The sequence below is a fragment of the Camelus bactrianus genome, chromosome 5 (genome assembly GCF_048773025.1).
Source record: "Camelus bactrianus isolate YW-2024 breed Bactrian camel chromosome 5, ASM4877302v1, whole genome shotgun sequence".
Lineage (NCBI taxonomy): Eukaryota > Metazoa > Chordata > Mammalia > Artiodactyla > Camelidae > Camelus > Camelus bactrianus.
In genome coordinates, this window is record NC_133543.1 from 27029493 (window position 1) to 27057006 (window position 27514).

At 40.9% G+C, this 27514-nt stretch overlaps 1 pseudogene; it reads left to right on the forward strand.

Annotated features, from left to right (window-relative positions):
• Window positions 1–1537: 1537 nt before the first annotated feature.
• Window positions 1538–15438, forward strand: LOC123613733 (ras-related protein Rab-40C pseudogene; annotated as a pseudogene).
• Window positions 15439–27514: the final 12076 nt, after the last annotated feature.

Here is a 27514-nt window from a genome sequence, read left to right on the forward strand (position 1 = left end):
ACTATCATTAACTAAGATAACAACCTTATTCAGATGTCACCAGATTTTTCACTAACTTTGTTCCTGTTCCCTATCACTCCCAGGATCCCACCTTGCATTTAGCTGTCATCTCCCCTTGGCCTCCTACAGTCTGTGACAGTTCCTCAGCCTTTTCTTATCTTTAATGAGCTTGATGCCTTTGAAGAGTATCGATCAGATGTTTTGTGGAACGTCCCTCAGTTTTATTTCGTCTGTTATCGTCTCATGATTGGACTGAAGTTACGCATTTGGGGCAAGAACATGCAGGAATGTTGCGCTCTCCTCTGCATCGTATCACTGGGTTCATAATGCTGGTATGTCTGATTACTGGTGATGTGGACCTCTATCCACTAGAAGGTGGTTTCTGCTGGATTTTTCTGCTGTAAAATTACTATCTTTGCCTTTGCAGTTAATACATACCTTGGGGGAGATACTTTGAGACTGTAAAATTTGTTTATTCTAAAGCTTTTGCCCACTAATTTTAGCATCCAACAGTGAGCAATTGTTACGTGCAACAATTATCACTGATGCGTGATCCGCTTCTCAAATTTTTCTTTTTGCCTGAAATACCTATCCCCACTTTTTCCTCTTGGCCAACTTCTATTCATCTTGCACATCCTAACTCAAGATAGTTTCTCCTCTGGGAAACCTTTCCTGACTGTCACAGACAGATGAAGAATTTTTTTTTTCTCTCCACACTAAATTAGCAGCTCATACACAGCTTCACAATACACATCACTATGTTTAATGTTTCTATGTTTTTTGTTTTCCTGTGATTCATCCCCATATGAAGTTCTTGAGGGAGGCCTCACTGTCTCAGCATTTTTTTTTTTTATCAATGCCTAGGACAGGGTCTGGTCTATAATAGCCATTCAATATATGTTTGGAGAATAAATGAATGAATGAATACATCTATTACACTCTTTCCAAAATTCATTTTCAGGCTGAATCGTTTATAGTCTTTGTTGCTACTGTTAAAGAATAATGCACATTTCTAAATACATGATTCTGATTTTCTGCCAAAATCTTACCCCCTTGGGAAATTTACTTCATCACGTTCCTGGCATCAGGCATATTTAATCCTCTAAAAACCAAACTAAAATCCTACTTGCTGCTTTCCTCCCACCCCCTACTGCCGCTCATCATACAATGGCCTACCTTTTCCTCCTGTACTTGTGATTCAATTTGTAAATATATTTTCAGGGGCAGAAGAAAAGAAACTGCTCTTTCATCCCTTTTGCTAGGCTTCTGCGTGTCTCCTACTCTGACCCTGACACGTGAGCTCCCTTAATCCCTGGTGATGCTTTTTCTTCTCTATGTTTGTTTTATTCTGAAAATTCAAGGGAGGCTTTCTAAAACTGCTTTTAGTCCCCCGAAGAAGCAAACCAAACAGTAAAAATTAACTCTTGGGCTAACAATTCTCATTACTATTATTACATAATCAGGGATTTGAATCATTAATGCAGGAGACCAGGTATGCATGTGGAAGAAAAGCCTTCCTGGTCATGTGCCCACAGACATGTCAGCAGTAACTAATGTAACTGTAGATGCTAAGAGGAACCTGCCCTCCATTATCGTCATCATTGTCACCACCATCATCATCACCATTGTCACTGTCTTCATCCTTGAAACCTATACTACATTGTGTGTGGCCCACTACATTGTGCGTGGTCTACCTACCATTCCTAATTCCCAACATCACTCCTTTGAATCCTCTTAGCACTCTGAACTCTCATAATACCTCGTTTTGGTAGTAATTTTAGACTATATTGCCTACTGCCATGCTGAGAACATAACAGAAGTTCAGTAACTTTGTGGAATTAAATTGTTTAACTTCCATCTAAAACAGAAAACAAAGAAACTGAAATGCTGGGGAATGGCATGCAAGGAATTAACTATTACAAAATCATAACCTTGTTTTCATTGATAGGATATTATTGATGAATGTATTTTAAGTAGAACAAAGCTTCCAGAAGTTCTGAGAAGTTAGAGAAAGAAATCAACAACTGACATTTTAACAAGAAATACAGACTCTAGAATAAGACCTGAAAATACCAAAGATTCATCTGGACCTGATTTATGTAATACTTTTCTAATAGTGGGTGATATTCAACAAAAGAAACAGTCTAAATGTCATTCTTTTTCCCTCCACAGCAATATTAATTTTAAAAATCTACCCCCTCTTAATCCTCATTGACGATGTCTTAGTTCTGATCCTCATTATTGTTCATCTGGATAATTCCAACACCTTTATAAGATTTTCCTGGTCTAGCTTTTTTCCCTTCAATCCATAAGAGATGGCTCCCCATTGATCATAACACCAAGCCCTAATTCCTTTTCATGGCAGAGCAGATGTTTCAATTTTGGCCACTAATCTATTTTTTAATTATTATTTTTATTTCTCTCTTAGCATTCTCCTTACATGTGAGTTGTAACCTAGCCACAGAGAACTTCACAAATCTCTAGGAGGGAGTACAGCATGCTTTTCAGCTTTCTACAAAATTTTTCCATGCTGTTTCTACAACCTGAAATGCCCACCACTTTGATCTGACCCTCCTAGGACCAAGATAAAAAATATTATTTCTTCAGTAAGATATTCCTTAAGTTTACATGGTAGAATTGATCTGTCCCCATCATTTACCACAGAACTTGGTCTGTACCCTTATTATAACATTTGTCATGTGGTAGAATTCTTAACTTACCAAAGTTCTCAAGGCTAACAGCTATTCACCTCTGCATCACCAATACCTAGAGAGTCGCTGTAAGAGGCTGGGCTGCTGTAACAAACCTCAACATCTCTGTGGATTATTACGATGAGAGCTTAATGTTCACTCATAATAGACCAATGTGATGGGGGAGGGGAGGAGTTTCTGTTTCACACAGTCATTCAGGACCCAAGCTCCTTTTATCTCATGTTGTGACCATCTTCAACATGTGGACAGTAAGTGGAAGACTGCATGTGGCAGACTTCTGTGGGTGAAACCTGTAGGTGACATGCACCATATTAAATCACATTCTATCACCATAACTTAGTCACAGACCCTACCTAACATCAAGGGGTCTGGGAACGGTAATTTAGCTGTGTGCCCAGAGGAAAGAAGAGAAACTTGGATGTTAGCACAGCCTTCTCTGCCACCATGTGCAGTAAAAATGGGTACAAAATGAATACAGTGAAGGACTACTTTTTAATCTGAACCCATTGTGGTGGATTAGAAGGAACAAAGGAAACAGTTTTCAAATAGGAAAGTCCTAGTTTCAGACTACAGCAGTGCAAGCCACTTACTACCTCCATGGCCGCTGAGCTTCAATATCTTCATTGGTAGGTGGGTTTGCTATGGGGATTAACTGAGACAATACACGAAAAGCATCTGACACGTAAGAGGAGCTATTTAATAATTATCCTTTTTCCATTCAAACCAACATTTTTTAGAATCTGCAATGTGCTAGTGCAGTGTACCAAGTATCAGAAAAAGAAATATCTATTAAAAACATTCCTTACCTTTAGGGAATTCACAGACTAGTTGTAAGGGCATAATTATAGGCAAGAAAATAAGACATTTAAAATACACTGTGATGGCAGGCTCTTCATAACAGACGACATCTAAATACCCAATAAACGTATGAGAAAGGGCTTACGTTGTTGCCAGAAAGATGCAAATTAAAACCATGAGTTGCCATTACATATCAGAATGAGTAAAACCAAAAATACGAGCAATACTAGTGTTGACAAGTATATGGAGCAACTGTGAATGCCTTACTTAGCAGAGTGAGTGTAAATTAGTCCAAATGCATAGAAAAAATGTTTTAAGGTACTTATTAAATCTCAACATACACATACCCCATAACCTAGCAATCTCACTCCTGGGCATGTGCCCAACGGAAATGAGTGTTTCTATCTACCATAATGCACAAGAATATTCATAGCATCTTTATCCATAAAAGCCCTAAACTGGAAAGGAACCAAATTGTCTGGGAAGAAGCCTGAGAGAACTTTCTGGAGTGATAGAGATGTTCTATATCTTGGTATAGATTACACAGGTTCTATGTATTTGTCAAAACTGATAGAACTGTACACTTTAGAGTTGTAAATTTCAATGTATGGAAATTATGCCTTAATAACAATGATGATAATAATAAAATAATAAAGTGTATAGCAGGTGCTTCTAAATCAGTAGTTACAAGAGTCTCTTATCTTAACTCAGTTTTTGTTGTTTTTGAGGATGACTCCTGTGTCTTTTAAGATATGCCACCCCCTCTTAGGTACCCACAAGAATTTTATTAATGACACAGCTTATCTCAATAATTCTTTCCACATTGTTAAAATTATTATTATTAAAAAGTCATCCTCAGTTTTAGCTTCTAGACAATCCAGTTCTGGAATGACCACTGTAAGTTCTGCATACTACCTAGACTGTATTTCAAGACTGTACCCAAACATCCCCTCCATTTTGGGTAAGAATCCAGACAGGCATCTTGAATTTTATATATACATATAAAAATTCATTAAAAAATATATATATAAAAATACAAGCTTTCTCACTTTAATGATAAAAAACACCAAGTAGGATGAAAATATTTCATTGCAAATTTGACTTAAAATAAGAGGTAATAAAACCAATGTCCTCAAAGTCCTCTATAGTATTATCTTTTAAAAACTATATTCTATCCCCCAATTATATGGTAATATATGAATATAGCAAAATATTTGTAAATATAATAAAATAGAAGGACAAAATCATCATCCAAATTTCCAATCCCAAAAACAACCACTTTGCATTTGAGATTATCTTCTGCCATACAGACATTCTCTTCTTAAAGCTAGATTTTAAAAATTAGGAAGTAAAGAATAAATGTTGGGAAACATATCAAATTTACTCACAATTCCACCACTCAAATAAGGTGAGCATCACAGACTTGAGGTCATAGAAGAACTGTATATTTCCTTGGTTGTCTGCGTGTTGGGAATAGAAGCATCCTCCCACTTGGCTCTATCTGTAATATAAAACAATTTTTCTTTGATTTTGGCATTAGATTATTTTCTAATCTCCATTTCTTTATTCTGAGTTTTCACCTTTTGCTGATTCTGTATTTCTTGTTTCATATGTTTACAATCATTTTCATGAGAGCTGGAAGAGGCCACCATGGAGATTGTTAGCCACCTGCCCTTTGAAATCAGAAATCTAATAGTTGTAGGAAGGGGAATCCCAATGAATTAGATAGCAAGTAATATCTAATATCAAACATCACAAGGGTTTCTGTAAAGCCTGAGTTACTAAGGAAACTAGAGATGAATTCTGGAAAGATAAGTCAAAGTAAAAAGACTGCTACAGGCAAAGAAAAACATGGAGAAAACAGTCCTTTTGTTATTTCCCAATAACAGATCTTTGTTGGCCTCCTTGCAGATTCCCGTGTGAGGAAAGAAGATAGATTTGGCATGCCCGTATAATCTCATTAGAATTATTCCCTTTCTACTTGGTGACATTTGCTTCAGATCATTGGCAACTAGGAAAGCAGTGCATAAACTGGCAGGATATGAAAGTGGAGATCCTTGGTGTACTGTTTCCCACTACAGATTAAGGTTCAGATACTCAGGGATTCTCAAACAGAGGAAAAAGGCGTCACCTATGGGAAAAATAACATGAGCTTAATCCCAATAATGTAATTTCATTTGGTATAGAAATACTATTCTTCATTTACAAGAGAGAAGCTTTGAAAATAATTTACTTGACTTCTGTAGCTCTAAGTGAAATTTCCTCATGGAGAGACTTGCAGGTTGGTTGCTGCTCTAAATGTGCCACTTTTACAGAATCATCAATGGTGTCCTTCTTGGAGAAGAGGATCAATCTAATCAGAAATGGAATTCCAACCCTCTAAATAGTCTGAAGGGCCCCTGAAAAGTTCAACTTTGTGAAACCTGACAGAACTCACAGAAAACAGAAAAATGCTTGAATTTCCAGATAAAATGGAAACAATGTGGAAGTAGACAACTGTATACTTGGGAGATTAAGACTACCTAGCAACAGTGCACTGGACAAAATGCCCCCTCTCATACTCATCTAGCCTAACCATGATTAAATCTGATTTTTTTTTTGCCTACTCCCTATCTGCCTCCTAGCAACTGAGCAGCTGAACATGGCTGGAGGAAGAAACACACACAATTTTCATTTTTAGACCATAAACCTGAAGTTGTCGCACTGTCAGGGTATCCTCACAATAACAGCTAACACTTCACTGTGTCAGACTATTTTAATCCCCTAAACAAATCTATGATGTAAGTATTATTATTACCATAATTTTACAGATCAGGAAACTGAGGCACTTAGCTGCTAAGTAAGTTACCCAAGGCCACAATCATAGGTGACACAGCCAAGACTGGATTCCAGACAGTCTGGCTCTAAGATATTTGCAGAGTAACCAGAACATAAGGCTGCTTCTACCACCTTATCTCATTTTCCCAGTAAACTTGTCTTTCTACTATTAGAGACCATTACTTACAGTCTCCTAAAATCTACAGAAATCACTCCTCTTTCTTCATTCTTAATTGATGGCCTTGCCCTCATCTTTCCATTACCAAATCTCCCAGCCTCCATGAATCAGTAACCACATACCCAGCTTTCTTTCCTGATACACTGGATAAAACATCCTCACTCAGATAGGGCTGCTAAAACTAGTCCCTCCAAAAGTGCACTGATTTCCATCCCCTCTGGTCTGCTCAGGAATTTGGCTTTTAGACTAATGGACTCTATTGCTTTGTTCCTATTGGCTTATGTGGTCGGGGCAGTGATGGCCACTGAAGATTTCATTAGCTCTTCTACATTTTCCACCTCCTCTGTGGTTTGGCAGGTCATGTGTTTACTTCTGACCATTAAATGTGCATCAGTTCAGGCTCAGAGAATGAAAATCGGCTTCACTCTTTTCCACTCTTTCTCTTCTACTGTAGCAATTGAAGAGTCTGCATACTTCAGATTATGCAGATATAAGGCAATGGAGTCTAAGTTAGATAATGACCCCCAGAAACTGTGGGTAGCAGAGCCTCCAGCTGACTCTTCTAGAACATGTAGCATGAGGGAGAAATAAACCTTTGATGTAGTAAACCACTGGGATTTGGGGCCAAATTGGTTACTGCAGCATAATCTAGCCTATCTTGACTATAGAGAATACAAATATATTGTTAAAAAAAAAAAAAACCTCTTCATCCTACCTCCCTTTCCAGCTACTGTCAATTTATTTTGCTATTTTTAGGAGAGAAAAATCATTGAATGGATCATCTACATTCAGTCTCCATTCACTTAGCTTCCGTTTTCTTTTTAACTTTGTAACAGGCTTTTTTCCTCACCAATCACTCATCAATGTCACCAACACATTTATCTCACTAAATCCATCAGTAAGTTCAATGTCTTTATCTTAACGCTACCATTCAGTGAGATTTCAAATACATACCTTCTTCACTTTAGCCTCCATAAAGTTTATTTATTTCACAGATGGCTTCTCTTCAGTTTTAGTTGCCAGGTTCTCTTCCTCTATCCTTTCCCGAATACTGTCCTTCTCCCATTCTTTGTCATTGGCCCTGTTCTCTCTCTACTTCCCTTAGTGATCTTCCAATCCCTTTATCTTGTGTAGTATCTACATGCTGATGATACCCCATTTGGATTCCCCATCCAGACCTCTGATTCCAGACTCATCCATACTACTAGTTAGTAGTAATAGTAGTAGTTTAGAGGTATCTAAAACATAAGATACTCAAATCAAAACGGTTTATTCTCAACCCCCCAAAAGTGTGCTTTTTCACCATCTTCCTCATTGCAACCATCAACATTCATTCACTTGCTAAAGCTCCATCTGTACACAGGAGAAGGTTGTGCACTGCACAATTCTAGATGACTCCATTCTTCCCATTATTTCATCTCTCTCTCTCACCTCATCTAATCCAAGATAAAGCTCTGTTGGATTGACTCTCAAAATATATCTAAGTCCCATTACTTCTGTTCACTTCTCTAAGCATCAGATCCTCTGAGATGCCATCTCCTTCATGGACTTTAGATATTGACTCACAACTGGTCTCCTTGTGTCTACCGTTGCAACACTATGGTTTCTTCTCTACACTGTCATCAGAGAACTCTTTAAAACCACACATCAGATTCTGTAGCTTTCCCTGCAGTACTCATCCCCTGCCTCTCATCAGACTTAGAATAACAGCCCAGCTCCTTACCATGGACTCTCTTGGCATATATAACTTGACTTCTGCTACTTCCAGCCTTAACTCCTACTTGCTTCCTCCCCACACTCTCCATTCCAGTCACACTTGGGCCTCCTTGGGCATTTTATAGCCCTGCAAGCTCGTTTCTGCTTTGAGAACTTTACAACCAATATTCCCTCTCTACTGAATGCTGTTTTGTCAGATCTTCACATAGCTTGTCCTCACATATCTTCAGATCTGCACTCAAATATTACCTCCTCAGAAAACCCTACCCTGAAATCCACTCTAAAATAGTCTTTCCATTTCCTATGTTCTTTCCCCTTTAATTTCTTGGCAAAATTTGCCACAGTCTGAAAGTATATCCTTGTATATACTTGTTTGTTTAACTATTGAGTTTCTGTCTCTCCTACTGTAACTTAAGTGCAGGAAATTGGTCTCATTTGTCACTGGATTTCCAACGCTCAGAATAGAGCCAGGCAGCTGGTAGGTGCCCCATGCAGGGCCATATGCATGAACAAATTAATAGGTCACACACATCTAATTTTGTATATGGTTCCATTAGAATTCTATCATTCTTCTTTAGATTTTAATTCCCAAAGAAAGGGAAAGACTCACTGAAGCAGAAAATCTCCCTGACGTAGGAAAGATCAGGAATGATCCCTCGCTGAACAAAGGCCAATTCTACAACTAGTTGACAAATTGGCTGAGTTTTCATCAATTCATTTTTTAAAGTCACCTCCTGAATGCGTAGGCTTTTGCAGTCACTGGATCAGCCATGCAGTCAATCCAATTCAGTCTCAGAAGAAGGAAATAGATTGAGTGTTTTTAAACATATATATTTTATTCTCCCAACATGAGCAGTCAATACTTTGGATAATTTCCAATACAGAAACCATAACTTTATGAAAATCTGTGTAGGTGTTCACCTTGCTGCATTCACTTCGGCTGCATGATTTCCTTTTCACATTTAAGTACTTACGAATCACTTGCCCTTGTTACTAGAGAAACTCATGTTGGGTAAATTGATTAGAATCTTTTCTAATCCTCATGTTTCCTGAATTCATACTAACAGAAAGGAGAGAGACCAACAGCCTCATCTACAGTCATTCCAAATAAAGCCCGGTCTTCATCTTCACACTTGAGCACTAAGTTTAAGAGCAAAACTCATGACAGAGCAGAGAAGAGGCGCACATTTAAGCAGTTAAGCTTCAGGCAGATTGATCCGAACTAAATGCTTTGTAATCTGTCTTTAAACAAAAGCTTTAGCTTCTGTAATCCTCCTCTTTATCTATCCCTATGAAGCCTCCTGAGGTTGAACCTGCTGCTCATGTCATTTTTAAAAACAGCCTAGATCTCTGCCCACAAATTGCTTTCCAAGGGTGATGGCAGCAGTGTTTACTTTGCTCAAGAGTCATGAGTCATGTTTCCCTCCTTTGGAGACACCTGCCCAAGCAAAGCCCGAGCATCCTTTGCTTGTATTCTCACTGCACAGACATCCTGTTACTGAGCATCCATCCAGCCAAGGGCCCTGGCTCATTAAAGCATGGCTGAGAGACTATTGTGTCTGTCTGCACCTTCTGTTCTTGAAATCCCAAGGAAAGCTTCCATTTGTTGTGTAAATACAAACTGTGCCACGTTGTACTCTGGCTCCACCCAAAGTCTCATGTCTTTGATAGGGTCCTTCAGCACCTATGAACTTCCACTGCCTTTCCTTAGGAGGGAAACAGCAAGGAAGCTCAGGGTCCATGGCAGACTGATGCCCTAATGAAGCAGTCTAGCCAGGATGGAAATGGCTCACACTGGCCATTGTGTGGTCATTGTCACTTTGCAGCAGGCATTTTTAATAATGCTGATGAAAGCTTGCATAAAGAGACAACGAAAAGCTGCACTTCAAATAAATGCTAAAAAATAAAAATTTATCACTGTGCAGACACATCAGTGAGAGCATACAACTTTTGCTGCACCTATTATAGTGGGGCCATGTGTTCACATTTGAGTGTGTGTGTGTGTTCACTCCTCTGCAAGAGAGCAGCTGTCCTACTTTTCCACAAATCCAAGTTCTAGCTACTTGCAGAAGAGAAACAACCTCTGGATAAGTTGTCATAAGATAAAGCAAGTCACAGGTCCCACTCACACACAAGGGAAGGGATTATACAAGAGCATAAATACGAGGAGGCAGGAGGCATGGTAGGTGAACCCACCTTAGAATCTGTCCTATATAATAGGTAAAGAAGGAAAAAATATTGGAAAGGGGCTAAAGGAGCATTCAGGGGCAAACAATACTCTTTAAGAGGAGTAAGGCAGAGATGGAAATAATAACGTGACCAGCCCAGGAAGATGAACATTTGACACATTTCTAAACTCAGATTTTAAAAATGTTTATTCCATGTTTATAGAAAGAAGAAATGAAGAGCTGTGAGGAAAGGAAAGAGATAAAAGAATATTGAAGACAACAGTCTAGTTTGGAAACTCATTCATTAAAATAAACTCCTGCACTTAACTGCCAGCACCTTCTTTAGAATGTGGTCTAGTGATCATCGATAGTTATTCAGTTATGCCCTTCCTGGCCTCATCATCCAAAAGCAGCCTATAACATAATTTCTTTTAATTACAAACGATACTCATCCTAAGGCAAGTTTTTAAAATTCACTTTCCTCTAACTCTTTCCATTCCCAATGATATTATAGCAGAGTCTAACTCCCTAGTGAAAATCTGTACTCTGAACTGAGCTATGCTTTTACACGTACATAACAGAGTCTTTAAACTTGATAATGCAAAGAATTAGGATGGTCAGTAGCTTTGACTACTACTAGATTTTTGCAAACACTACCTGGAATGGTTTCTAACAACATAGGCATCTCTAACGCCTTGATTTAGGTTTCTGGAAACCTCATTTTCATAGAATTCAGGGTTCGGGAATTTACTATCCTTCAGGGAAGTTAGGGGGGTGCATTAACATTGTAAGTGAAACTACAGAAGTGCTTATAAATATCTTCATATTTTTGACTCCCATTTGTACTACCTCCCTGGCCTCTGAAGGCACTGAATTGTAACCCCAAGTTTCGTATCTCATTTAATTGTCCATGCTTTCTCTCCTTTCGGAGAGACCCCTGAGGAAAAAAAAAAAAGCCTCTTAGCCAAAACTCTGTGTTTCATTTTTGATTTCTAACCCCCAGCGTTTCCCTTATTTCTAGGAATCACCAAAATAATTAGTTCAAAACTCACAGAAATTAAAATATTCATTCCTCCCAAAAAGCTATCTAAGGAAACCTTCACAAACGAAATCAGAATTTAAAGTAAAGGTATTTGTGGTGGAGGAACTCCTATACTCCCAAACCAGCCCTACCTTCTACCTTCTCAACAAGGAGGCACTAGTTTAGGTCAGGCCCTCTCCTCACAGCCCAGTCTGGGGCCACTCTCAAGTCTGACTATTCTCACATTAGTCTCATGCTGGACTGCCATCTTTACTCCTCCCATGTATCAACATCTGGGTTCATCTCCAGTCCCTTCTCCCTTTGTCTGCTCCAGTAGTTCTCAACCCTGACTGCATAACAGAATCTCCTGGGAGATTTAAGGGGGGGGGGGCAATGTCTAGATCCCAAGCATGCTTATTTAATTGGTCTAAGATGGACCCTGGGCATTGGAATGTTTAAAGAGGTCCCCAGGTGATTCTAATGTGCAGCAAGATTTTACTTAATTCCATTCAACTCGAATCACCACATTCCACTTTGTAATTTAATTGCACTTCCCATATTTCTGTTTAAATGTCTCAGCTTACAATGAAAAAAAAGCCTATTGTTCCTTCAATTGTAGATCTTTCTTTGCCTATCTAGTTGAGAAGTCCTTTTCATCTTTAAAATATAAAACAGACTCTGGTTGTCTTGAGCTTATAATACAAGAAAGGAGGAAGAGTGTCACTGGGGCATGGGGTTGAGAGCATCCCTAACTCTTTAACATCACTATGTGCAAAGAATATCAAAGCCTTGGTTTCTGGCAGAATAGGAGTTAACTATGTGGTGGGATTCGAGGGGTTCTTGGCAGAGCTTTTGATTTAAACATCTGTTTTACTGTGGGTGCCACATTAACCAAACTCCTGCCATTAGAGATTCGCTTATGTGGATGAAGCTTTCACCTCTTTAGGAGTTCTTCATTAGTCATACATAATCCGAGAAGGATTTCCGTGTGAAAAAGCTCACTGGGTCACTGTTATTTGTGACAAGAGGAGGCACATAGTTACCTTCCGTAATAGCCTTCAGCCTGCTTCCTTCTCTAGGCTGTACTCTCCATAGAGGCAGGACTGTGCCTCTGTTAACTCTTACTTCCCAGCACCAAGCTCAGTGTCTGGCACAAGGCATAGTCACAGCAATATTTTTTGAATGGATGAATGAATGATTGATGAATAAAAGACTAAAAGAATAAACACACTTGAGTAAAGTAGTGGCCATAATTAGTCATAAATCCTGAAAGAAGAAAAAGAAAAAAAAATATTGAATCCTTGGAGGAAAAACATTACCATGTCATCGTTTCCCTGGAGGTCTGAGGCTTTGCCCATGTCACAGAGAAAGTGCATTAAGGACAACTCACTAATGGTTCCGTTTTGAGGTTGCTGACCTTTTACTGGGATTTCCTCATCTCTCTCCTTCAATAACGTTAATAATAAGAACTATCAGAGCTACCATTTATTGAGCTTTAACTGAGAACCAGACACTGTACTAATTGTTTAGGTATTTTTTTGATCCTCCCAGTAACTCTGTGAGGCAGGTATTTTTATTACTAACTTGCAGATGAGGAAACATAAGCTTACAGAGGATATGTAAATTGTGACAATCAAAAGGCAGACATGGGATCTGAGCCCATCAGTCTGTCTGATGCCATGTGGCTTCCTTGGCTCCTGGTGCTCCTCCTTCCATCTGTTCTTCCCCACTCCAGCACATACTCGCCTTTGTTCTCTTGCACATGGCCACACACAAACATTGGGGATGAGGCTGCAGTTTACCTGGTCTCAATGTATGGTGGCATGGAGAGGTTTGAGTTAAGAGGACAAAGGCAATACCCCAACCAGACGGAGCAACACAGCTTCTGGAATCAAACATAAAACGTGCAAAGTGTCTCAGCTGCCAATATGCAGAAGAAAATATGGCGAGGTCTTAAGATATTTTGTTCCTCAAGGAAACAAAATTATACTTCATATCAAACTTGGAAAGAGACTTCCTACCTTGAAAAGGAGACATTTACAATCTAAAGGTAAAAATTAGCCCCTATGTCATATAAAATGCAGAAGAATCATATGACAGTCCTTACAGAGGCCTCTGATAACAAAGTGCAATTTAGTAACTAATTCAGATGGTAGGATGTGGGTGGTCTCGTGTGGTAGCACTTGCTGAGGAAAGGCAAAAGCAGAAGTAAGTCTCTGGGAACAAAGGTTGCTTGAAAGTCCATGGAAAAAGTGGGAGTATGAGGATCCAAATATTTAGACTATAGAGTACACACTTTAAATATGATCATCTCTAAATGTCACTTTGTACAATTAGATTTCTTAAAGGGCTGTCTCTCAGATAAAGATTCTATTCTCTGCTCAGTGAGTGGAGGTGGGGGGATGGGCAGCTATCCTGGAGCCCAGATTCTGGATATTTTCTGAAGTTCTGCACACCATGTAAGTACCTTCTCTCATGGTATAAATTTTTCGACCAATATTTGTACAGAGATGGGAAGACAAGGCCCCTCCTTGGGATGAGGCCCTGCATTCCAAGACAGAGGAAGTATTTCATCTTAGAGAGTATTTGGGAGAGAGAACACATTTCACTTGACTGAGGAGGGCAAAAGTTAGTCTGGAAAATTTTCAGAAGTAGTCTTCTACCTATCTTTCTGCTCTCTCTGTTGACCATCCTTACTCTCACTCTGGTGTCCATACAGGTGGAGTCATACCGGTCTGGGTCATACCAGACCCAGTGGCAGTGGGAAGAGTAAATTCTGGAGGATCTGGAAGCAGCAATTAGATGCTCCAACTCACTGCAGGTGTCATTTCTGCAAACCACTTATTGGCCAGAACAAGCTATGTGACCCCACAAACCTACAAGAAGGCAGGGAAGCCAATCCTACCGGGTATCCAAAGGCACAGGGAGCAGTGAGTTCAGTGGGTGGCACTATGACTACCACTGCAGTGCCCAGATAGGGTTTATATTTGTAGAATATCATCTTGGCTATTATGTGGAGAATAAACTGCGGTAGCAAGAACGGAAGCAAGGCTGTTTCAGTTATTCATGAAACAAGTGTTAGTGGTCTGGAGGTAGTTAGCAGAGGTTGGAACCTGGAACCTCAGACGGGGATGAGGCTGGTGGCACCCCCTCCAAATTCCATTTGAGGACTCCGGGCCAAAGGCCCGCGGCCGCGTTCCCCGCCCCCACCTCTGTGCCCACGCTATTACCTGCTCAAGTTCCTGCGGGCCGGCGACAGCGGCAGGACCAAAGGGACATCTTGGAGAGCCTGCAAGACGGGGTGGCTGAGTCCCTGTGAGCCTACAGCAACTGGACAGGCTACGAGACGACCACCATCTTGAGGGAGGTCGGCAGGTCAAACCGGAGCTCTGGAAGGTATCAGGCAGGTTCTACACTGTCTTCAAGTCCCACTCCAGGGTCGCGCAGGGGATCCTCCTGGTGTCCGTGCGACTTCACAAACCCCTGGTTGTTTGACGTCACCGAGCGTGCACCCCGGGCCCCCCGGGGCCCGGCTGGGCGTTCGCTACTCCAGGCCCTCCAGAGGCACGTCCAGACGGAGCAGCTGCGCGCCTGCGCACAGAAGCACGCACACGCACGCCCTCAGAGGCCCGAGGTCTGTGGACCCTCAGTGCCGAGTCTCTCACGGAGCTGTCCCTCACTGCGCTCGCACAGCTTGGCTTGGAGAAGCCCTGGAGGCCCAACCGGCCATCGTCTCCTGCACCCCTGTGCACCTCATCGACGAGCTCCCGCGGCCCGCCACCGTGAAGAGCCACCTCAAGTCCTTCTCCATGGCCGACGGCGTTCATGACGCACGGGCGCTCCTGCTTGCTGGCCAGTGGGACCCGAGGCGGCGGCAGCAAGGGCAGCAGCCTCCAGAGGTCTGAGTCCATCCGCCGCTCCCCAGCCCCTAGCCCGCCCTACCCTCCGGCCTTCCCTCAACAACCTCCACCTCACCAGACTGGCTTCCAGAGGGTTCCCGCTCGGGGACTGCTCTTGGCCCAGAGCTGATAACGCCTTGTGCAGGGAAAACTTGGGCCACACAGCCCCTTTTGGGAAGCATGGGGACACACTTTGGTGGTCTCAGCCAGAGTGATGTCCATAGAAGGACAGAGGGCTGCGCTGGGGTGCTGCGGGGGTCTTGGCCGGGCAAGTCCTGCCCCACCCCCACCCACACAGCTTGAGAAGCGGTCAGGGGGCGCTCTGCCAGGCCCGAACCCGGCCTCCAGGGGCTACCCCTGGGGACCTGGGAGACCTGGCTCTCTTTTTATTTACAATAGAAGACTTTTTGCCCGTCTTGTGCACTTCTAGAGGGCTGGCAGGGAAACCTCCATACAGCCAAGTGGTGAGCCCACATCAGTTTTGGCGACGAACTTGGGACTTTCAGAGAGGGAGGGAATGTGCCTTCAAAGCTCCAATTTTTCTTTCAATTCACGTATGCTTCACGTAGGGGGTGTGGGGGCTGTGCAGGGGCCAATGGGGACACACGAAGGAGGCGAACCCCTTAGAAGTTTTGGAGTAATCTAGGACCCCCAGCTACTTGTGCTGGTCTTTCTGAGCACCGTGGCTTTTTTGTTTTGGTTTGTTTTCATTGGTATCTCACTTTAAGCTTGAGCAAACACAACTTTGGTACTGTATTGGGAAAGAAAAGTTTCAAAAGTGACTGGTGAGTTTTGGCCTGAACACCTGGTTGAATTAAGCCGTTTATTGCTAGGCAGAATGTTAATTGTAAGAGTTGAGTTAGAGATGGTGGTGAGAAACAAGAGGTTTCCTTTTCTTTTTTGACGTGTTTATTTTCAATGCCTAGGTTTATGGAACTGAAGTCCAGGGGGAAGTTTTAGGAGTCACCATCTTCAAGATGCTATGTATATCCGAGATCATCATGAGATCGTCTAAGAAGTGACTTTTGCAGTGAAGATAGGAGGTCAAAGGACTGAATCCTTGAGTAATGTGAGTAGAAGGTGTATTTTATTTTTTTTTTTTTAATATTGGAGACTAACAATGCATTTATATTATGTTGGGAAATTGGTGACGCTGGGAAGATGTGGAGTAACTGCAGGAGCAAATTCCCTGAGAGGGACAGAGGAATTAGGACCCAATGAATGCAGACTCACTCTGGAAAGTATAACGTGATAATTCAGGGAAGTTCTGTTAGTAGGAGTAAACTATGTCCTCTAGAAAGGAAAAAACTCAGTTCTGACTTTAAATTGTCAATGATAAACTCTGAGTTAAAAAAAAAAAAACTGAAAGTTCATTAAAAAATCTGAGAGATGATTTGAGACAACCCTAAGCTTTCTACAGCTTGAGGTACGGCATCAACACAGTATAACTTAGATCAGGAGGTCCAGCTGATTTAGTGACCCTAAAACCACACCAAAAGAATGCAAACTTCCTTGTTAATGCTAGGATTCTCCTGCTCGATTCAAATTAAAAACTCTCCCAAGACCTCCTTCAGTTACAAAACAAAGAAATATGTTCTCTTCAATATGAGTAATTATATGTATCATATTCTGTATTGTATTATAGTGTGAAGATGATCAGCTTGTCCCTTGGAAATTTATAGTAACCATGATTTAGTTGTGTACTCTTGGGTTTTGGACATAGCCCCTCCGTTCCTGGGCCGTTTCTCTCCTCCCACATAGCTACAAGTCTATATAAATGGGATTATACTCACCCCCTACACCCCATTTCACTCTCTACCCTGCCACCCTATGATATCAACCTTTGCTACTTCTGAAAATGTTATTATTCCAGTGTCCATAATGACCATAGTATTAATCTGGTAAGGCTTTCAGAATAAAATGTTACAGACTCAGTGACTCAAACAACAGAAATTTATTTCTCACAGTTCTGGAGGCTGGAAGTCCGAGATCAAAGTGTTGTTGGGGTTGGTTCCTCCTGAGGCCTCTCTCCTTGGACTGCAGATGGCCGTCTTCTCTCTGTGTCCTCACATGGCTTTTCCTCAGTAAGGGTGCCGCCCTGGTGTTTTTCTCTCTTTTTGTAGGGACATCAGTCCTATTGAATTAGGCGCCCCCTCTTGTGAACTTATTTAACTGCACTTACCTCTGTAACAGTCCTCTCTCCAAATACAGTCATGTTAGGGCTTCAACATAGGAATTTTAGGGGCACATCGTTTTGTCACAACTATTTTTCTAATAAATTTGACGGCAGCTCTGGCTTTACTTGAATAGTGTGGTTTACTTCATAATTTTGACAATTCCGTCCTTGAAAAATTTTTCCTTAATCCCCCCTTCAGTTTCCATGACAGTGCTTTTTCTTGTTTCTGCCTATTTCATTTATTTTATTGGAAACCCTACTCGATTTCCATCCAAATTTCTCTTCCTATACCTTCCCCTAATTGTTACTCATCTCTTGGCTTCATCCTGGGCCCTCTTATTACCTCACTTAGAATGAGTTCACTAAGGGATTTTAATCATGACATAGCTCAAACATGATATGCTTACTACTGAGACACACTTTTACAGCTCTAGTCCAGACCTCTCTCTTGAGCCTAGAAGTATATGTGCTCACTTTCTGTTGAACATCCTAGAATTTATTGAACATATCTGACCAGGATAGATGCATGAGCTCAAAAAAGCACTAGGCTCCATACATATTTGTAGAGTTCATTCAGTTCACGTATTCATTCATTCAAAAATATTTGTGGATCACCTACTAAATAGCAGGCATTGTTGTAGGTGCTTGGAGTACATCAGTGAGCAAAAGAGACCAAGGTCCTTGTCCGCAGAGAGATTCCATCATGACAGATTACAGGCAGTGATCAATAAACATGCTACATAAGTACATTATACAGTATGACTGGATGATATTAAGTACACAGATTACAGAAAAAGTAGACCGGGGTAAGAGGGATCAGGGATGGGTCAAGGAGCAAGTTAAAGGATTAAATTAGATGGTCAGGGGAACCTCAATGAGAAAGGGGGACTTAAACAAAGGTTTGAAGGAGGTGAGTGAATAAATAGCTATACCACAGGCATCTCAAATGTGAAATGTCCAAAATCTCCCTTCAACAAGTCTCTTCCCTAGAATTCCCAATGTGGTTGCCATTCATTCCTCTACTAGAGTGATCATGTTAATTTATCTGTCAAACTGGGACACACCAGAGAATAAAAGGATGATCCTACAGGCATTAACCAGCACATCTCCAGATATACTTGGATCTATTGATGTGTGGGTGCCTAGCTGTCACCCTGGGCAGAAAACTATCAATCATTCATGCCTCCTCCCACTCCCTCATCCCTCTCTTCCCCTGTACCTTCTCCCAATGGGTCACAAGTCCTTTCAATATAACCTCCAGAATACATCTTCTCCATCTCTAATACTGCTGTTTTAATTCCAGGTATCTCAGGTTTTCTGACTGGATAGACACATGAGCTCAAAAATGTTCTAATTCTCAGTCTGTTCCTCCTCAAATACCTTCTCTACATCTCAGACAGAATCTTAAACACTCAAATCTGATCCTGACACTCTCATTTAAAAAACTGAGATTTGCAAATATTAACTACTATATTTAAAAATAGATAAACAACAGATTTCTTCTGTATAGCTCAGGAAACTATATTTAATATTTTGTAATCTTTAATGAAAATGAATGTATGTATATATATGTATGACTGGGACATTAGGCTGTACATCAGAAACTGATGCATTGTAACTGACTGTACTTAAATTAAAAAAAAAATGGGGAGTGAAGGGTTTGTGGTAGAGAGCACATACAGAGGCTGATGAGATCAGGCCCCTGCTAGTCCCAGACACCCTCCCTACCCATCTCCTATGCATGACTTGCGTGTATGCCAACCCTACCTGTAAGTGCCTGTTACAAACTAGCCCTGCCAAATGCCTTCCCTGAAAGGTAAAAACACAGCATAATCAGCCAATTTATCTTTGAAATCCACTATTTCTGTAATTTCAACTCTAAAACTCAGTGCCTCACAAAGATTAAATACCTATTATTGTCCTTAAGATGTGGGAAATTAAAAATATATCAGATCTCTCTGTATTTCCTATTTCAGCCCAAGTGAATCCAATTAGGTTTCACTGCGAACTATAAAATACTGTAGGCCTATTTCCTCTTTAAATTGATTATAAATGTTGATGCTCTTAAGTATAAGTGCAAATTAATCTAGGGAATTCCATGAAATTTTATTTCTTAATTAAGCAATTTAAACTAAATGACTTGAATGACGACCCTGGCTCCTAAGATTGTTGAAGGTCAGACAAATGTAATCAGATGTACCACAGTGATTTTTCACTTGGCATAGACCTTTTTGTCTAACCCATTTCACTGCTTTGGACTTGATGGAGAGGTTGGCAGTCTTGAGCCTGGTGATGTCTAAAGACTGGGACCAGGATTATGGGAGGCAACACTAGGTGATGATACTCAAGCGAATTGGAGGAGTTTCTGGAAAAGAGAAATGTGGTTTCTATTAAACTGAGAAAGGAACTGGGGCGTTAGACTGTCCAGAAATTAAACTCTGCTGATATACATCTGGCAGTGCTCCAGTGCGTGCAGTCCATTTGGTCGGCCAGATGGACTAGTCCTGGCAGCTTTTCAGTCTCATGCACTTCAGCCCTGGGAAGGAAAAAAATCCCCAAACAAAAATGTAGATAGAGAAGACGCCAGCATTGTGGCTAAACATTGGGGAAGACGCGTGCTCTTGTAGATGAGGTTTCCACAACATAGTCTGTGCACTGCAGACATCCCAACTGCTACCTTGTTTTTCCCCTTGATTTTTAATAGCTTATTTATCATGGGTGAAGGATGAGATTCCTTATCTGAGGCTCCATGCTTTTGGCAGAAAACCTTTGTAATGCTCAGTTACTCTCTCCTGGAGGAAAGAAGGCAATCTGTAGCCTCTTTCTGAGAAAATATATTAAGTAGTACCAGTAAGGAACACTGATAAGAATCTAAACTGAAAAAGATCATTTGAAAATGCAAACTTCTATATCATGGACTATCAGAGGAACTCAGGCTAAACGGATGGACTCACCAGAGATTATTTTTTTCTCATTTAGAAGACTTACCCTTTCCTCACTTTCTAAAACTATGAGTCTACTTTAGGTTTCCCATTAGCTTGAATGAGAATTATCTTCTGTCAATCAAACTATGCATCTGAGTCGAAGTTCATTGATCACCCGTCAGCTGAACTGCCATGACTACTCAATAACCATGGCCCATTTCCTCCTCCTGAAGTCAAATGCTTAGAGGAGGGCATGACATCCACTGAGCAGTCTAGGCATGTATCCTCCTTCCCTGCCCAGAGTTTGCTGAGGCAGGAATAAAGAGATAGAAATCCATTCTAAGCAGCCATCCTAATTGTATGCATTTTGTAACTTTGGACTTCTGAAATTACTCTAAATAAATATTTTAACTCACTAATCAGTAGGCCACTTGGGGGAGTTGGAGGGTGTGAAGTAAATGAAAAATAATGTTAATGTCTTTTACTTATTGAACTTTTTATCAAATACTTTTTTTTTTGTCTTTAGGTATATAGATTCAGCCAAAACTTAAAATACAGTCCTTCCTTCCCTCTCTCGTTCCCTCTCTTCCTTCTAGCAAAGATTTGCTTAGCTCTTACTCTATGCCAAGTACCACACTGAGAGATTTGTGTGAATTATCAATAAAATGAAGCAATTTTGGTGAATTCCAGGTTTATAGACAAACTGCCTATATTAACCATTAGCTAATTTTCAGGTTTACTCCATTGTTTGCATCTTGACAAGATGTCAAGTTCAGATCAAATATCACAAATATCACAATTTTAGATTTTGATTTTAGAGAAATTTTTGTGTGTGTGGTATTTGGGTGTTTTTGCAGTGTTCTGGGATGTTTGGACGACTCGATTTCTTAGCCCAATCTCAACTCTTCAGGTATATTGGAAATTTTCTTTCTTTACTTTAGGTGAACATAGTATGATTTTCTGTCCATTTATACCAGCTTCTTTTCAGAATCAATCCATTACTTCGTGTTTTTCTTTCACTTCTGCATCCGGTCCTTTGCCATCGTTGGCTTAAGCTCCTGATAAAATCCTCAAAATCAAGGCATGCTAGTCTTTTGGGCGGGTCTTTACTTTAAATTTGTTTTCCACCATGGTGTGAGGGTTTTATGTTTCTTATATTGCTTTCTTTTACTGTCTTAGAGAAACAAGCCCAGAGTGCTAGAACAGGAATTCTTTAGGTCCTAGCCTTGGTAGATATGTTTTAGCAGATGCTTTCAGAGAAATGAGGATGCTTGCTACCATCAAGCCCTCACCCCATTTGCAAAGCAGGCCTTGTTTGACCTTATCCCACTGTCTGGTACTTTTCTTTCTCAAAGGCTTTGTCCTGTTCTGCATCTTTTTGTTGGCCAAAGCAAGAGCCAATTTAAAAAGTCAAGTATATGGTCTAAAGCACTTTGACAAATATATACACTTGTGTTACAACCACCACCACAACCAAGATGTAGAACATTGTCATCACCCCAGAGAGCTTCCCATGTCTCTTAAGGTCAAGCCCCCACCTACTCCATATCCTGACCTCAGGCAACCGTTGATCTGCTCTGCCTGTAGATTAGTTTGTCTATAAAGCTACAGCTCTAGAGTATTACACAAACTGAATCACAAACTGTGTTCTTTTGTGTCAGGCTTCTTTCACTCATCATATTGTTTTTAAGATTCATTCATGTTCTTTTCATGTATTGGCAGTCAGTCCATTTTAGTGCTAGTTTCCATTTTATAGAACGTTTTACACATTCACTTGTTAGTGGACATTATATAGGCTGTTTCCTTTTTTTTGTTGTTTTGTTTTTTGTTGTTCTGCTATTTAAGTCAAGCTGCTGTAAACTTACCTGAACAAGCTTTGTGTGGCTATATCAGGGCTCTTTTGCAAGGAGAAATATTAAAGGTATATTCAAGGGCCGAAGTTCAGATGCCAAAGGGAAGAGGCAGGTAGTATAAATGAAAGAAGCAGACCAAGTATAAGATAAAAGGGGGTGGGTGGTGAGGACTGTAGCAATTTGCTATAGATCCAGTGTTTAACTCGTACCTGATGAAATAATGTTAAGAAAACTGAAGTGATAATGTGACACATCAGAAGAAAAGCACTGTAGGTCAGCTCATTCCTTAGATCAGGTAACAAGCAGCCCTTTTCAGATTTTTTTCTTCCCACAGGCTAAAGCATCATTAAGAAGGCACATTACTTGTATGTCTTCATTGGAGAATTGATTCTTTAGGCCTTCTGTCCATTTTTGGATTGGGTTTGTTTGTTTTTTATTTTTAAGTTTTATGAGCTGTTTATGTATTCTGGAAATTAAGCCCTTGTCAGTCTCATCTTTTGCAAATATTTTCTCCCATTCTGTAGATTGTGTTTTTGTTTTGCTTATGATTTCCTTTGCTGTGCAAAAGCTTGTAAGTTTAATTAGGTCCCATTTGTTTGTTTTTGCTTTTATTCCTATTGCCTGGGTAGACTGCCCCAGGAGAACATTGCTAAGATTTATGTCAGATGATGTTTTGGCTGTGTTTTCTTCTAAGAGATTTATTGTGTCTTGTCTTATGTTTAAGTCTTTAAGCCATTTTGAGTTTATTTTTGTGTATGATGTGAGGGAGTATTCTAACTTCATTGATTACATGCAGCTGTCCGGTTATCCCTACACCATTTGCTGAAGAGACTGTCTTTATTCCATTGTATGTTCTTGCCTCCTTTGTCAAAGATTAATTTACCAAGAGCTTATGAGTTTATTTCTCAGCTCTCTATTCTGTTTCATTGATCCATATGTCTGTTTTTGTACCAATACCATGGTATTTTGATTATTGTAGCTCTGTAGTATTGTCTGAAGTCTGGGAGGTTTATTCCTCCAGCTTCCTTCGTTTTTTTCAGTATTGCTTTGGCAAAAGACAAACAAACTTATTTACAAAACAGACTCACAGACATAGGAGACAAATGTATGGTTACTTGGAGGGGGAGGGTTGGGAAAGGATAAATTGGGAGTTCAAGATTTGCAGATGTTAACTAATGTATATAAAATAGATAAACAGCAAGTTCATACTGTATAGCACAGGGAACTGTATTCAATATCTTATAGTAACTTAGGGTGAAAAAGAATATGAAAACAAATATATGTATGTTCATGTCTGACTGAAGCATTATGTTGTATATCAGAAATTGACACAACATTGTAAACTGACTATATTTCAATAAATATATATACCAAAAAAAAGCAATAATGGCAAAAAAAAGAGAAGGCATTTTAAAGAAAACAAATTTAGTTTCAAACAACTTAGGTTTGAATTCATAATGTATTCATGCTGAGTGACCTTAAAAAGTTACTTTGCATATCTGAACCTTTATTTTTTATTAGCAAAATGGGGATAATAATTTTATCCATTTCATAGCATGAAGTTAAAGCATAAAAAAATTCAAGTTTATCTAGAATTAGACTGAATATTCTTTCACTTTGGCATAAGCTACAATTTTATTGAGTGTCTTCCACGTTTCAGGCCTTGTGTGAGGCGCATTACTCTCATCATCTCATTTTATTAAATCCTCACCTCATTTAGCTGGATGAGAAACTGGGGCTGAGAGAGTTTGAAAGCTATGTGATGAAAGCAGAAAATGAGAACCACTAGCTCTGACTGGAATTTGCCAGGCTACTTCAAAGCATGAACCAAGATCTAACAATTTTCATTGACTAAGAGAGCAGCTCTACATTTGCATGCAGAAGGCTGGGGCACATTCAAATGGGAGCTTCTTTCTTTGCAGCCATGCCAGCTTCTGCCAGTTGTCCATAACCTACAACTCTGATGTCCTCATAATGAGCTGGAGGCCAAGCTTTGCTGAGAGCTTGTCTTTGGCCAGCTCTAACCATATTGTCAGAAATGTGTCTGTGTCACTGGACTAGAAGCTCCGTTCACAGGACCTGGCAGAGTGCCTGGCAGATAGGAGGAAGTGAACGTTTTATAGAGCACAACTTGAGCATAGCTTTCCTCACACTGAGTTCAGGAACCGGGATCTTTAGATAAAGAACAAGTGTTTACCTCTTAATTCCATGGCACATACTGCTGTAATCTTTATAACATCTTAAGTAGCTGAAACAACTACTTGGGTGGTCTGAGTCGGCCTTAGGACCAATTATGTGTCTCTCTTGGTACTGTATTTAGTCACTTATTTTAAAAATGATGTCACTCTGCCTCACTGGATCCCTGCGGTTTCTTTGTTTATTAAATGAAGGTATGGGCTAGATGCTTTATAAGATCCTTCACAGCTTTAAAGAGAGATATAATTGAAATAGTACCCACTTGTTCCTCTCCCACTTCCAATAATTTGGGGGTAACCTGACATATTTCTGGGATCAGGTTCCTCTAGAGCAGTGGTTCTTCAGACCAGCAGAATCAACAACGACCTGTACACTGAGTTTGAAAACCACTCCTGTTGAAAGGAAGAACTTCCTACCTCTCCCTCTGAGTCTTTCCGTAAACATCAGCACTGGGTCCAGCTCCAGAGCAGCTGCCAGCTAACACCTCCCTGCATTCTGCAGAGAGGAGAGTGCCTGGAGAGTGGTGGGAGGAGGTCTTGGAGGGGCCATCTCCACCTGTTGACTGCAAGCTGGACCTGGGTAATCGGAGGCTCCTCAGCTCCTCTCCTGTCCTTGGAATGCACATTCTGCCCACCATTCCTACAGAGGGAACTGTTCCAAGGAAGTAGCCTTAGGAGAGCTGTGTATTGTTGAGACCATCTGGATGGCATACATGACTGAACTCAGTTAAGGCCTCTAGATCAACTTTTAAAATTCTGGCAGGCGGATATGGAGATCCGCTGGTCTTACAGCTGCTCAAGACAGGCCTTGTATGTAAGTTCCCTGGTTTATTAATCTGGAGTGGTCTGCCTCTTCCTTCCAATCTGGAGTGGTCTGCTACCAATCTGGAGTGGTCTGCCTCTTCCTTCCATCTCTCCTTGCCCTCTGTGTAGGGGGGCCAGTTTCAGATTTCACCTGGGGGAACTTCTGAGGTTGCAAACCAACAAGGGTTCTTCAAATTGGACTTCCCCTGTCCCTGTGACCCAACATAACATCTTTGTTATGAATGTAAGGATAATTTCACTTCCCAAGAAACACATGACATCTTCCTAAAATTGAGTGTCAATTTGTAAGCAAAGGCTATAAGATGGCTTCTGCCTGGTTGAGGGAAGAAAGGAGAGATTGTAATAGTTGTGTGTGTGTGTGTGGTTGGGGATCAGATCAGGGACTAGGAGTCAAGGAAAGCTTCTGTCTGAGCATCGTATTCATGAAGGAGCATGAATTTAGACTCGTTATTTCTAAGTTGGATTATGTGTAAACTCACAGAGGCACACTTGAAAAATAGTCATCATTTCTCTTGTGTTTCATATGTGGATTACAGTTTTCGTAGCGTATAGTGAATTATTTTATAAAGAAGTGCTGTACTGACCTCATAGACAACATAATTATATTGCATTGGATTTTCATAAAAGTAATTTGTCAATATATTAAATTCTTGGGCCCTGTTCTTGCAATTATTCATGATAATGGCCTAAGAGCTTCACTGTATCAACTTGCCTTGGCCTCTCTCCCTTATGAGAAACTCTGGGAAGATACTCAGGATCTAGGGGAGTGGGTATGAGCGTCCAGCATTAGGCCCCAAATGGATATAATGCTACCTACACTGATAACTTCCCCTTAAAATCAAACTCCATGAAGCATTCAGAGTACTTCCTAATTTCATGTCTTATCTAATTTATATCAGAAGTCAACAAGCATTTATCAAGTGCTAAGTGCCACTGTATTAATATTGAGGAAACAAAGACAAAAAGGACAGCCTGTATTCTCAAAGGGCTCATAGCCGACCAAGGGAAAAGACTTGAAGCATGGGGACATTTCATGATACATAGTGTAAGAAAAGTATGACTATGACACAGAAATTAATTTGAACTGGGGAGAAGGGAGAGTGTTCTGGGGGAAACCCCCCAATAATGGGGTATACTGTACTGCTTTCCAGCCCAGAAACAGCTGGGACAGAGGCTCGAGTATCTGAAACTGGAGTGTGTAAAGAGCTCAAGCAGCTCGATGGGGTTTGCTGCAGGTGGTCAGAGGGTCAGGGGTTAGATGGGAGTGGGGAGCAGGTGAGCCCCACTTCCTGCCCTCAAGGGTTCCTTAAATCTCTAAGCCTCTCACTCACTCCAATACTTGGTACAGATTTGTTGAGAGCTTTTTGCCTAAGAATATCCGGGGTCCTGAAGACAAGGGCTGGTGAGCTTCTTCCTCTTCGGATTCGGCTCCCAGAAGCTGATGAAACTGCTACTCAACAACTCGACAGCTGAGCTCCCACCTGAAAAGTGTAGGAGTCCAGAAGGATTAAAAAAAAAAAAAAAAAGTTCTATGTTAGTGCAAACAGATCCGTATATCAGCAGAGAGTTATCAAGGTTAATGAGAAAAATTATCTCATCAGAACAACCCCGGATGGAGGCTCGCACACGGGAGCGGCAGCCTCTCTAATCTGCAGATGCTGGGCCTCCAGAGCAATGCGATCCATCAAAGTCACTTCCTCTGCCTTCCTGCCTTCTCCGGGGAGTGGGAGCGAGGCCTGCTCCTGCCAATGAGGAGGAAGCCAGTGGGAGACAGGATCCCCACAGATGGGCAGTGGGCACAAGGGCAGTCCTTGTGCGCCGGGCAGTGGCGAAGGAGCAGGGGACTACACCCTAAACCTTCTCCTAGCTGATGGGGAGCCAAGAACTGAGGATGTCCAAGCAGGTGCCAGGGGAGGGAAGGAAACGTGCACCCTCTACACACACACTACACACTGCATTCACATACACAGGAACATACAATATGGACATACACCATACACGTACACACAGTCACATCCACCCACACACATCATGCATGAGCTCACACAAGTACACACAGTACACACACACAGTGACACAGCCATGCTGAGTGTCCTGCTGGCATTTGTTCAGTCTTTTATCCTTTATGGGAAATAACAACTGTGTAGCCAGACACATTTTCGCAAACGCTTGTCCTTATGGTTTCCTTGGCAAGAAAGCCTGGAGTTTCCACCTGCTTCCAGTCCTGTGGGTA